At 37.4% G+C, this 10,925-nt stretch overlaps 1 pseudogene; it reads right to left on the bottom strand.

Annotated features, from left to right (window-relative positions):
• Window positions 1–4,325: 4,325 nt before the first annotated feature.
• LOC128661546 (C-C chemokine receptor type 4-like) lies at window positions 4,326–5,455 on the bottom strand (annotated as a pseudogene).
• Window positions 5,456–10,925: the final 5,470 nt, after the last annotated feature.

The following is a 10,925-nucleotide window of genomic DNA, read 5'->3' as shown; positions in this document are numbered from 1 at the left end:
AAATGCTATTGTATTGTCTTGTTATCTTGCATTTGTTGATTATGCAAATCTATTGTGTTTAACTGGTCCTTTAAGAAGATTTATTCATGTCCATGAAAAAATGTTTAATTCACCATTTCTTTATCCTAAAAACAAAAATGTGCACAGTTCTACAGATACAATGGCCAAAAATATCTTATTCATTATTGCAAATTTTCTACTTTGAGATAACATTTAATATCATCATCTTTGTTTGAAAGCTGGAAAATATAATCATAACTGGCCTTGGCTTTGTTTGACCTACCTGCACTAGTCTTTCCGCTCCCACTCAATCCACTTTGATGGTATCTAAATCTTCTTCATATGAAGCAAATGAGGCAGTTGTTTTTCTACGAAAGTCATTAGGTCTAAAGAATTTTTGGTTCGGGTAGACCAATCAGTCTTGGATTATTACGTCTTGGCCTGTTTTTCTAGATTTTCCAACTGAAGATTTAAATATTTATTTTATTTAACCAGATTTCTCCACTTAAGCTTCTAAAAGTATGTGTAGCCTCCATTCCTGAGACTCTTTGTTCAAGCTCATTGACCCTATTATTAAACTGTTTAACTTCTGGGATTTAAGCCTCTAAGCTATTTTGTAAACCTTCCATTTCTGGTAATAATATTTATAGAATTTGGGCAATAATAGGACTTTGAGCTTCTTGATCATTTGATGAATTATTTCAAACTTTGAAACATATCAAAAATTTTCCAAGGTGTCCATTTTTTTCTCTCTGCTGGTTCCATTTTGGTGGCATTTGGCAGATAATTCATCCATTAAGCTTTATTATACAAATAACTATTTAGTATAAGACAATAATATCATATTCTTGCTTTATCATGTACGTTCTCTGTGTAAATAATAATCTTTTTCCATAAAGTTCACTTTCTTTATATAAAATTGTCCAGCCTCTGATCCTAATTAATGCTGGAGAGTATATTTAGACAGAAATATCTTTAAATAAAACAAGTTACTCTGTTGATTTATTAAGGCAGGAGCAGTTAGAAAAGTCTTTCTTTTGATATAAATAAGATAAGGGCATATTAGTAAGTATAATTTGTGTATAACACATGCAGTACCTACAGATTTTAGTATTCACGCATAAACTGTTCTTATATCTTAAAGCATAGAAGCAAAGCAAGATAAGCAGCAGTGTATAAAAAAATAAAGGTGACTTTTGCATTGTGCTTTTCTCCTGCCCTCTACAAATACAGGGCAGTCCTGAGGAAAGAAAAACACTCTTGGGTCTAAAACAGGGAGCCTTCAAAGCTCTCCACCAATGTTGCTATGTTGTTTAGTTAGTTACTCCAGGTTAGAATGTTGCCACCACAACCCTTTTTGTTGAATCACAGCCTAAATTTGGTGTTCTTCTGACACCTCCTTGAAGTGGCTTTGCTCCTTGGTTCATTCTGCTACTTGTTGGTGGGACAACTTCCTTCTGCCCCCTCCATGGAGGATTATCCCTGGGCTCCTGCCTGGCATATGGGGTGTGTTAATGACCATAGCAGCCTGCGAGCATCTTGTTTTTTGGGCAACAGGAATTTGGAGCGTTCATATGCTTGTATGGCCCTCCCACCACTTTGCTTGCTACATATATTTACTTAAAAATAAAAATAAAATGTTCTTCTAAGTAAAAAACAAATGTATTTGAAGTACTTTTAATGCACCTTTGGCTTTAGTGCAATTATTGTAGCGCACCTTTCAGATTAGAGCGCAAGCGAAAATCAGAAGAGGTTTTCATAGCGTGCCCCAAAGAAGTCTATGGGAAAGAGAGTTAGTGCAGTCACACACTATCCTCCAGGTGGTAGCACACCTGTGTCTTTCACTTGCACGCAAACCTTTTTCTTTCAACTTGTAATACAAGTGCTAGAAGATCTATTGATTTAACTTGCACAGTGTTAGTGCTCAGTATCACCAATATTTTTGTACTCCAGGCCCTAATCTGTGTTTATGTTGGACTAATTCATTACTTTTCAATGTGATATAATAATGAAATATATATATATATATATATATAAATATATATATATAATATATATTATATAAAATATATATATATATATATAATATTATTCACCCAGGAAGGAGCACTCTCACTTGGCTAGCTTCAACTGCCAGAGTGCCCTTTATATCTTCAAATAAATCCACACTTTAAGCAATCACTGGTCTTGTGTTGAAAATCAAAACACAAGTCCAGTGAGTACTTAAAGCGTGGATCTATTTTTATATATAATGTAATGGCACACTCACAGTAATGACCAACAAGACGTCTAGAATGTTTATGTAGGTTATATAAGGAAAATATGTGACCCGTGTAACTAACTGCTTGGTTAAGTATATTTTTATATAGGTTTAAAAACTTGATAAATTAAATAACAATTTTGAATTTCCACTAAGAGAGATGAAGCCAAACATTTCCTGCTTCTTATTTTTGAGTGAGAAGACGTCTACATTGAAAACTTTATTATTTCTGACAACAGACAGACGGATATATATTGTGTTTATGTCAAAATGGTGAATCATTATAAATTAAGCTGAGGGTATCTCATGGTTTGCTTGTCCCATTCAGTTATAAGTCTTTAGTACCTGTGTAAATTACTCAATAATCATGTAGTCAATAATTTAAATTATTTAACCATCTGTTGGTAATACAGAGTTTAGAAATGTTGTATAATTGCAATAAAGGGATATGAAACCCCAAAAGTTTCAATGCGATTCAAACAGAGCTCCAATTTTAAAAAAAAGTTTCAAATTTACATTTATTATCAAATTTGCTTTGTTCCTGTGGTATTCTTTGTTAAAGGGAATCCTAGGTAGGTATCTGGAGCACCATATGACAGGAAATAGTGCTGCCATCTAGTGCTCTTGCAAATGCATAGCATTCTTACCAAACTGCTGCCATATAGAGCTCCAGACCTGTGCACATTCCTGAGCTTACATCCATGCTTTTCATAAAAGATACTAGGCCAGATTATGAGTGGAGCGCAAATGTTTGCACGCGAGTGATATCGGGTTTTTGCATTCATTTGCGCACAGGCTAAATTGCGCTTGTATTACAAGTTGAAAGTAAATGCAATCGATTGCACGCAACTCAAGTAAAAGAGACATTAAACACTAAATAAATGCTAGTTAGAATGATGCATTCAAAGAAAAGATTAGTCTGAGAATAACGTAGATGTATTTTTAAAGATTCATTAGCTGTTTAAATATTAACAAAATAAATGTAAAGTTTTAGGGGCATATTTATCAAGCTCCGTATGGAGCTTGATTCCCCGTGTTTCTGGCGACACTTCAGGCTCGCCAGAAACAGAAGTTATGAAGCACTATATGACAGGAAATAGTGCTAGATAACCTGTACGCTTGCTCTGAGGCGGCGGACAGAAATTGACAGAAATCAACCCGATCGAATACAATCGGTTGATTGACACTCCCTACTAGCGAATCTGCAGGGGGCGGTATTGCACTAGCAGTTCACCAGAACTGCTGGTGCAATGATAAATGCAGAGAGTGTATGCTGTCGGCAATTTATCGATGTGCAGAGGACATGATCCGCAATATCGGATCATGTCCACTCGCACAATAATAAATAGGACCCTTAGTGTCTATAAAGCAATGGGAGCTGCCATGTTGTAACTTAGGTTACCTCTCTGCTGTGGCCAATTAGGGACAGTTATAAATAGGTCACTTAGAGTGTGCAGCCAAAGCTGCGTGGAACATCTATTTCTAACAGGAATTGAAAGCTCACAATTTCTGAATGAATTACAGGAAAAGGGGACAAAATAAATAATGTTATATTGCAGACTTTTTTATATATACAATGTATCATTTTATATTACTATCTCAAAGTGTTTAATGTCCCTTTAACACTCATCGGGTTAGCATGACCTCAAAACTCTGGTTAACTGTTTTGCGAAACAAAAAGATGTCACTAAACACATAAAAAATAGTCAGTATGACAATGTCTGTATATGTGTACATTTATATTTATGTATTCTGCTATGTGAAGAACATTGGAAGGTGAAATATTCATATTTTTATGTTGGATTAGTGAACTTGATTTTTTCTCCATTTATGGCCCTTTAAGATGTCACATTCAATACATATGAGACAGTCTCAAGTCAGCATTTCTAAGTTCATCAGATGCAATATTTACTTCCTTATCTGGTCTCTTTAAACTTTTTCTGCATGGACTGGAGATGTTTATTATTATTACTATTATTATTATAATAACAACTAAGAGAAGCATTATCTCTTTATCAATCTATATACACCTTGGATTATTATTTGTTTGCAATAGTAAACCACATACACAAAAAGCTCTCTCCTTATATTATTATTATTGGATTATTATTTTCTGTAATTCACATAAATATTGCAATTCAATTTAATTTTAAATAAATATTAGACATTAGACAACATAATTTCCTTTTTTTGCCTGTTTGACAAATTTAAAGTCCAAGGCTTGTCCGAAGGCTTAAATCATTTTGTTGGGGTGTTCTCGGCAAGCAATTTTTTGCACATGAACATAAATACTTTCTAAACTTTGTTCCTAAAAATGCATATAACACTGGATTCAGCAGCAATGAAAAAAAAACAATGCTTTGGCATACAGAAAATATGTAAGGCAGAAAACTGTACATTCTATGAAAGTTTGTTTTTGAAACATCACAAACATAATAATATTATATGGAGTCCAACACAAAATGAATAGAATTACAATACTGAATATTAATTTTAAAACTGTTGTTTCCTTCTAATATTACACGTTGTAAGTTTAAGCACAATTCAAAGTAACAAGTAATTATAATAAACAGAGGAACAAGAAAAAATAGGACAAAGTGTTTATAATGTGCTAGTAGAAGCCACCAATGATTATCTGTAGTATTATTAACTTCACAAACTTTATTACCCATTGATCTGACTCTGTACAGATAATGTCAGGAATACTTGAAAATATACTGACACTCCAGACAATGATGCACATATATAATGCATAACTAATCCTTCCTCTAGATGAAGAAGACCAAGAGTGAACCACTATCAAATACTGATCAATTGTCATCAATGTAAGAAATGCGGCAAAACTTTGAAAGCCAATAAAAAAAAATGTGTTTGTCATTTTGCACATTATATTTCCAAAAATCCAAGCGGAAGATTGGTAGACTGCCATGAATGGGAGTGTACTGGAGAAGAAGATATTTGAGATAACTAGGTTCAGAATAAAGATGTTGGTGACACTGTGAAACTTTTCCCATTTAACTAGAATGAGGGTAATAAGACCATCCCAATGAAACTCAAAATGAACATCAGATAGTAAGATGGCGTTTAATAAGTAGATACAAAATGACGAAGCTCTTCTCGTTCACATATCTGTATTGGTATTGCGTCGTACATATCACTGTAGTCATAATAAGGGTTTTCTGTGGTGCTTTCCATTCTGGTGAACTGGTGATCTTGCCTAATAAAAATAAAGAAAAGGATATCAGAACGATAAGTGTTGCTTAGTACGTTCAACGGTTAAAGGGACATGAATCCCAACATTTTTCTTTCATGATTTAGGTAGAACATACAATTTTTAAACAACTTTCTAGTTTACTTCTATTATCATATTTCCTTCATTCTCTTGGTATCATTTGTTGAAGAGCAGCAATGTACTACTGGTTTCTAACTGAACACATGGATGAGCCAATGACAAATCGGTATATATATATATGCAGCCACCAATCAGCAGCTAGAACCTAGGTTCTTTGCTGCTCATGAACTTTCCTAGATAAACTTTTTAGCAAAGGATAACAAGAGAAGGAAGCAAATAAAATAATAGAAGTAAATTGGAAAGTTGTTTAAAATTGTATCCTCTGTCTGAATCATGAATGTCTAACTATTGCAACTGTCCCTTTACATTCTTTAACTAGTACATCAAAGTGTAACATATTATTTTTATAATTGGATGTATTAAATTACATTATTGCATATATTATTGATAGTAAAGGAAAGCATTACAAAAAGTAAGATTTATCTGCAGCAGATCATGTCCGCCAGACATCCCTGAATGCCGACAGAATACACTATAAGCATTTAACCTTGCACAAGTTTCTGGTGAACTGCTTGTGCAATGCCGCCACCTGCAGATTCGCGGCCAACAGCCGCTAGCAGGGGGTGTCAATCAACCCGATCATAAGTGATCGGACGGATTGATGTCTGCAGCCTCTGAGGCTGCAGACAAATTAAGGAGCAGCAGTCTTAAATCCGCTGCTTCTTAACTCCTGTTTCCGGCGAGCCTGAAGGCTCTTGCGGATACAAGGGTATTTGGCCCCATTCGGGACATGATAAATCAGCCCCAAAGACTTGACCAAGTGCTCACTTTATAACTAGGGCAGCACTTTAAGAACAAAAAAAAACAGGATGCAAATCCTTGACATGGGTAGAGATAGTTCAAATTTAAACAAACACTGCAAAAGAAATTAGCTGACACACGTAGACAAAAAGCAGAAAATGAAGGCCATATTTAGTTATATTACCATCACAGATTATCATCATATTATTATTATTATCATTTATTTGTATAGCGCCGCCAAATTCCGTAGCACTGGGTACAATAAAAGGGGTATACAATGACAAGGATTTGTGATAAAATACAAAACATAACAAAACTAAACAAATCTAGTACAGGAGGAAGAGGGCCCTGCTCCGGAGAGCTCACAGTCTACAGGTTTAGGGTGCAGAGATATAAGGTTGGGGTAGCTTGTCACATTGGTTGTAGTTGCAGCAGTAAGTCAGGCAGTTCATGTACATGTATTAGTTTGGTTCGGATGAGGGATTTGAGAGAGAGGAGTAAGCCTCTCTGAATAGGTGGGTTTTCAAGGAGCGTCTGAAGCTAACAAGGTTGCAGACAGTCTATGGAGCGGGGTATAGAGTTCCAGAGGACAGGAGCAGCACTGTGAAGTCTTGGAGGCGGATTGGGACGTAGAGATAACAGGAGTGGAGAAATGTGGAGTAAGGAAGGGACGAAATCTGAAAATTTTGCCTAGGTGTGAACAACAGATTTGGTAAGTGCTTGTAATGTGGGCTGAATGTGAGTTCTGAGTCTAGTGTGACCCCAAGACAGCTGACCTGGGGTGAGGTGTTGAGTCTCCAACCGTCGAGAAATGTCAGGTGTTGGATGTCTCGAAGAGGGGAGATAAGAAGCAGTTGTTTTGGACAGATTGAGTTGGAGGTAGTGTGAAGACATCCAAGAGTAAATTGCAGAGAGGCAGTTGGAAATTTAATTGAGTAAAGAGGGAGAGATATCAGGAGAGGAAAGATAGATTTGGGTATCATCAGCATATAAATGGACTGGAATCCAAAGGAGGCTAAAAGTTTTCCAAGGGAGGATGTATAGAGAGAGAAAAGCAAAGGGCCCAAGACAGAGCCTTGTAGTACTCCAACTGAGAGAGGCATAGGGTCACAAGATATGTTGTTAATGGGAAAACTGAAAAAGAGCGGTTTGAGAGATATGAGGCAAACCAGGAGAGGGCTGTGTCTCGATGCCAAATGAATGTAGTATTTTTAGGAAGAGAGGATGGTCGACTGTGTCAAAAGCAGCAGACAGGTCAAGAAGAATTAGTAAGGAGTAGTGGCCTTTTGCTTTAGCTGATAACAGGTCATTTGTTAATTTAGCAAGAGCAGTTTCTGTTTATTGTTTAGGGTGGAAACTAGATTGTAATGGATCAAGAATGGAGTTAGTTGTGAGAAATTGAGTTAGCCGATTATAGACCAGTCGTTCCAATAATTTTCAAGCAAAGGGAAGTAAGGAGACCGGTCGATAGTTAGAAGGCGTGGAGGGTCATGCTTTTTTAAGATTGGTATGATTGACGCATGCTTGAATGTATAGAAATGTGCCAGCGGTGAGAGATTGGTTAAGAGATGAGTTAGGGTAGCGTTAGTAAAGCAGAGAGAGAGGGAAGTAGTCGTGAAGGAATAGGGTCAAGTGGGCAGGTTATGAGATGAGCCAAGGATAGGAGACCAGAGACTTCTTCCTCTGTTACAGGAGAGAAGTAGCATAGAGTTTTGTTAATAGAAGGGGTGGTAGGATTGCTGGGTTTGATGGGTGTGAAGTGCAGATATCTTTTCTAATGGTGTCAATTTTATTTTTAAGTTATCAGCAATAATCTGAGCAGTGAGGTTGGTAGTGGGCAGGGGTGCGGGCAAACGTAGAAGGGAGTTAAAGGTTGAGAACAGCTTTCTGGTTGGATGCATGAGATGATAAGGGAGGGGAAATAGACTTGTTTGGCCAGGCTGAGCACAGAGTTGTAGGACTTAAGATGCAGAAAGCTGCTGCCAAAATGTGTTTCTGACCTGCTGGGGAACACTTTATTTTACTTACTCAAGTCAGGATATATTTAAGACTGTTACCATTGTTACTATAGTAGCTGAACAACACAAAGTTTAGAACACAAAATCGTCGATGTAATTTGGTTCAACACAGGCTGTTGTTCTCTCTCTCTCTCTATATATATATATATATACATATATATTAGTAACATAGTAGATGAGGTTGAAAAAAGACCGAAGTCCATCGAGTTAACCTATACAAATCTAACATACTTACAAAAAAGCTCCAGTTAAACTTAAATTGATTCCATTAAAAGGTGACCCATTTAAAAGGGACAGTAAACCTTAAAAATAATGTTATATAATTCTGCACATAGTGCAGAATTTATATAACATTATTTAAGTGCTATAGTTCTAATAGCCCTTTTTTCTCTTTAAATATGTAAAAATTACGGCGCTTTTACAGACCTTGCTCTCTGCTGAGCGGGTCTGTTATTTTTGTCAGCGCATCGGGCCAGCTGTATAGTCACAGCCCGGCCACGACCGCGCAATAGCACTAAGTGCAGCTCGCTCCTGTCACAGGAGCGAGCCTGCACTTAGTGCTATAGCGCGGTCGGGCCGGGCTGTGACTATACAGCTGGCCCGATGCGCTGACTAAAAAATAACAGACCCGCTCAGCAGAGAGCAGAGAGAGGGTCTGTAAAAGCGCCGTAATTTTTACATATTTAAAGAGAAAAAGGGCTATTAGAACTATAGCACTAAAATAATGTTATATAATTCTGCACTATGTGCAGAATTATATAACTTATTTTTAAGGTTTACTGTCCCCTTTTAAATGGGTCACCTTTTAATGGAATCAATTTAAGTTTAACTGGAGCTTTTTTGTAAGTATGTTAGATTTGTATAGGTTAACTCGATGGACTTCGGTCTTTTTTCAACCTCATCTACTATGTTACTATATTATATGTATATATATATATATATAGAGAGAGAGAGAGAGACAACAGCCTGTGTTGAACCAAATTACATCGACCGATTTTGTGTTCTAAACTTGTGTTGTTCAGCTACTATAGTAACAATGGTAACAGTCTTAAAATATATCCCTGACTTGAGTAAGTAACATAAAGTGTTCCCCAGCAGGTCAGACAACACATTTTGGCAGCAGCTTTCTGCATCTTAAGTCCTACAACTCTGTGCTCAGCCTGGCCAAACAAGTCTATTTCCCCTCCCTTATCATCTCATGCATCCAACCCCAGAAAGCTGTTCTCAACCTTTAACTCCCTTCTACGTTTGCCCGCACCCCCTGCCCACTACCAACCCTCACTGCTCAGATTATTGCTGATAACTTAAAAATAAAATTGACACCATTAGAAAAGATATCTGCACTTCACACCATCAAACCAGCAATCCTACCCACCCCCTTCTATTAACAAAAACTCTATGCTACTTCTCTCCTGTAACAGAGGAAGAAGTCTCTGGTCTCCTATCCTTGGCTCATCTCATAACCTGCCCACTTGACCCTATTCCTTCACGACTACCTTCCCTCTCTCTCTGCTTTACTAACGCCTACCCTAACTCATCTCTTTAACCAATCTCTCACCGCTGGCACATTTCCTGATACATTCAAGCATGCGTCAATCATACCAATCTTGAAAAAAGCATGACCCCTCCACGCCTTCTAACTATCGACCGGTCTCACTTACTTCCCCTTTGCTAGAAAATTATTGGAACGACTGGTCTATAATCGGCTAACTCAATTTCTCACAACTAACTCCATTCTTGATCCATTACAATCTAGTTTTCCACCCTAAACAATAAAACAGAAACTGCTCTTGCTAAATTAACAAATGACCTGTTATCAGCTAAAGCAAAAGGCCACTACTCATACTAATTCTTCTTGACCTGTCTGATGCTTTTGACACAGTCGACCAACCTCTCTTCCTAAAAATACTACATTCATTTGGCATCCGAGACACAGCCCCTCTACTGGTTTGCCCTCATATCTCTCAAACCGCTCTTTTTCAGTTTCCCCATTAACAACATATCTTGTGACCCTATGCCTCTCTCAGTTGGTAGTACTACAAGGCTCTGTCTTGGGCCCTTTGCTTTTCTCTCTCTATACATCCTCCCTTGGAAAGCTTTTAGCCTCCTTTGGATTCCAGACCCATTTATATGCTGATGATACCCAAATCTATCTTTCCTCTCCTGATATCTCTCCCTCTTTACTCAATTAAATTTCCAACTGCCCTCTCTGCAATTTACTCTTGGATGTCTTCACACTACCTCCAACTCAATCTGTCCAAAACAACTGCTTCTTATCTCCCCCTCTTCGAGACATCCAACACCTGACATTTCTCTGACGGTTGGGAACTCAACACCTCACCCCAGGTCAGCTGTCTTTGGGGTCACACTAGACTCAGAAACTCACATTCAGCCCACATATACAAGCACTTACCAAATCCTGTTGTTCACCACTAGGCAAAATTTTCAGATTTCGTCCCTTCCTTACTCCACTTTCTCCACTCCTGTTATCTCTACGTCCCCACTCCCGCCCTCCAAGACTTCACACGTGCTGCTCCTGTCCTCTGGAACTCTA

Source organism: Bombina bombina, chromosome 5 (genome assembly GCF_027579735.1).
Source record: "Bombina bombina isolate aBomBom1 chromosome 5, aBomBom1.pri, whole genome shotgun sequence".
NCBI classification, from domain to species: domain Eukaryota; kingdom Metazoa; phylum Chordata; class Amphibia; order Anura; family Bombinatoridae; genus Bombina; species Bombina bombina.
The sequence above is the reverse complement of the archived record's forward strand: the minus strand, read 5'-3'. Positions and strand labels throughout refer to the sequence as shown.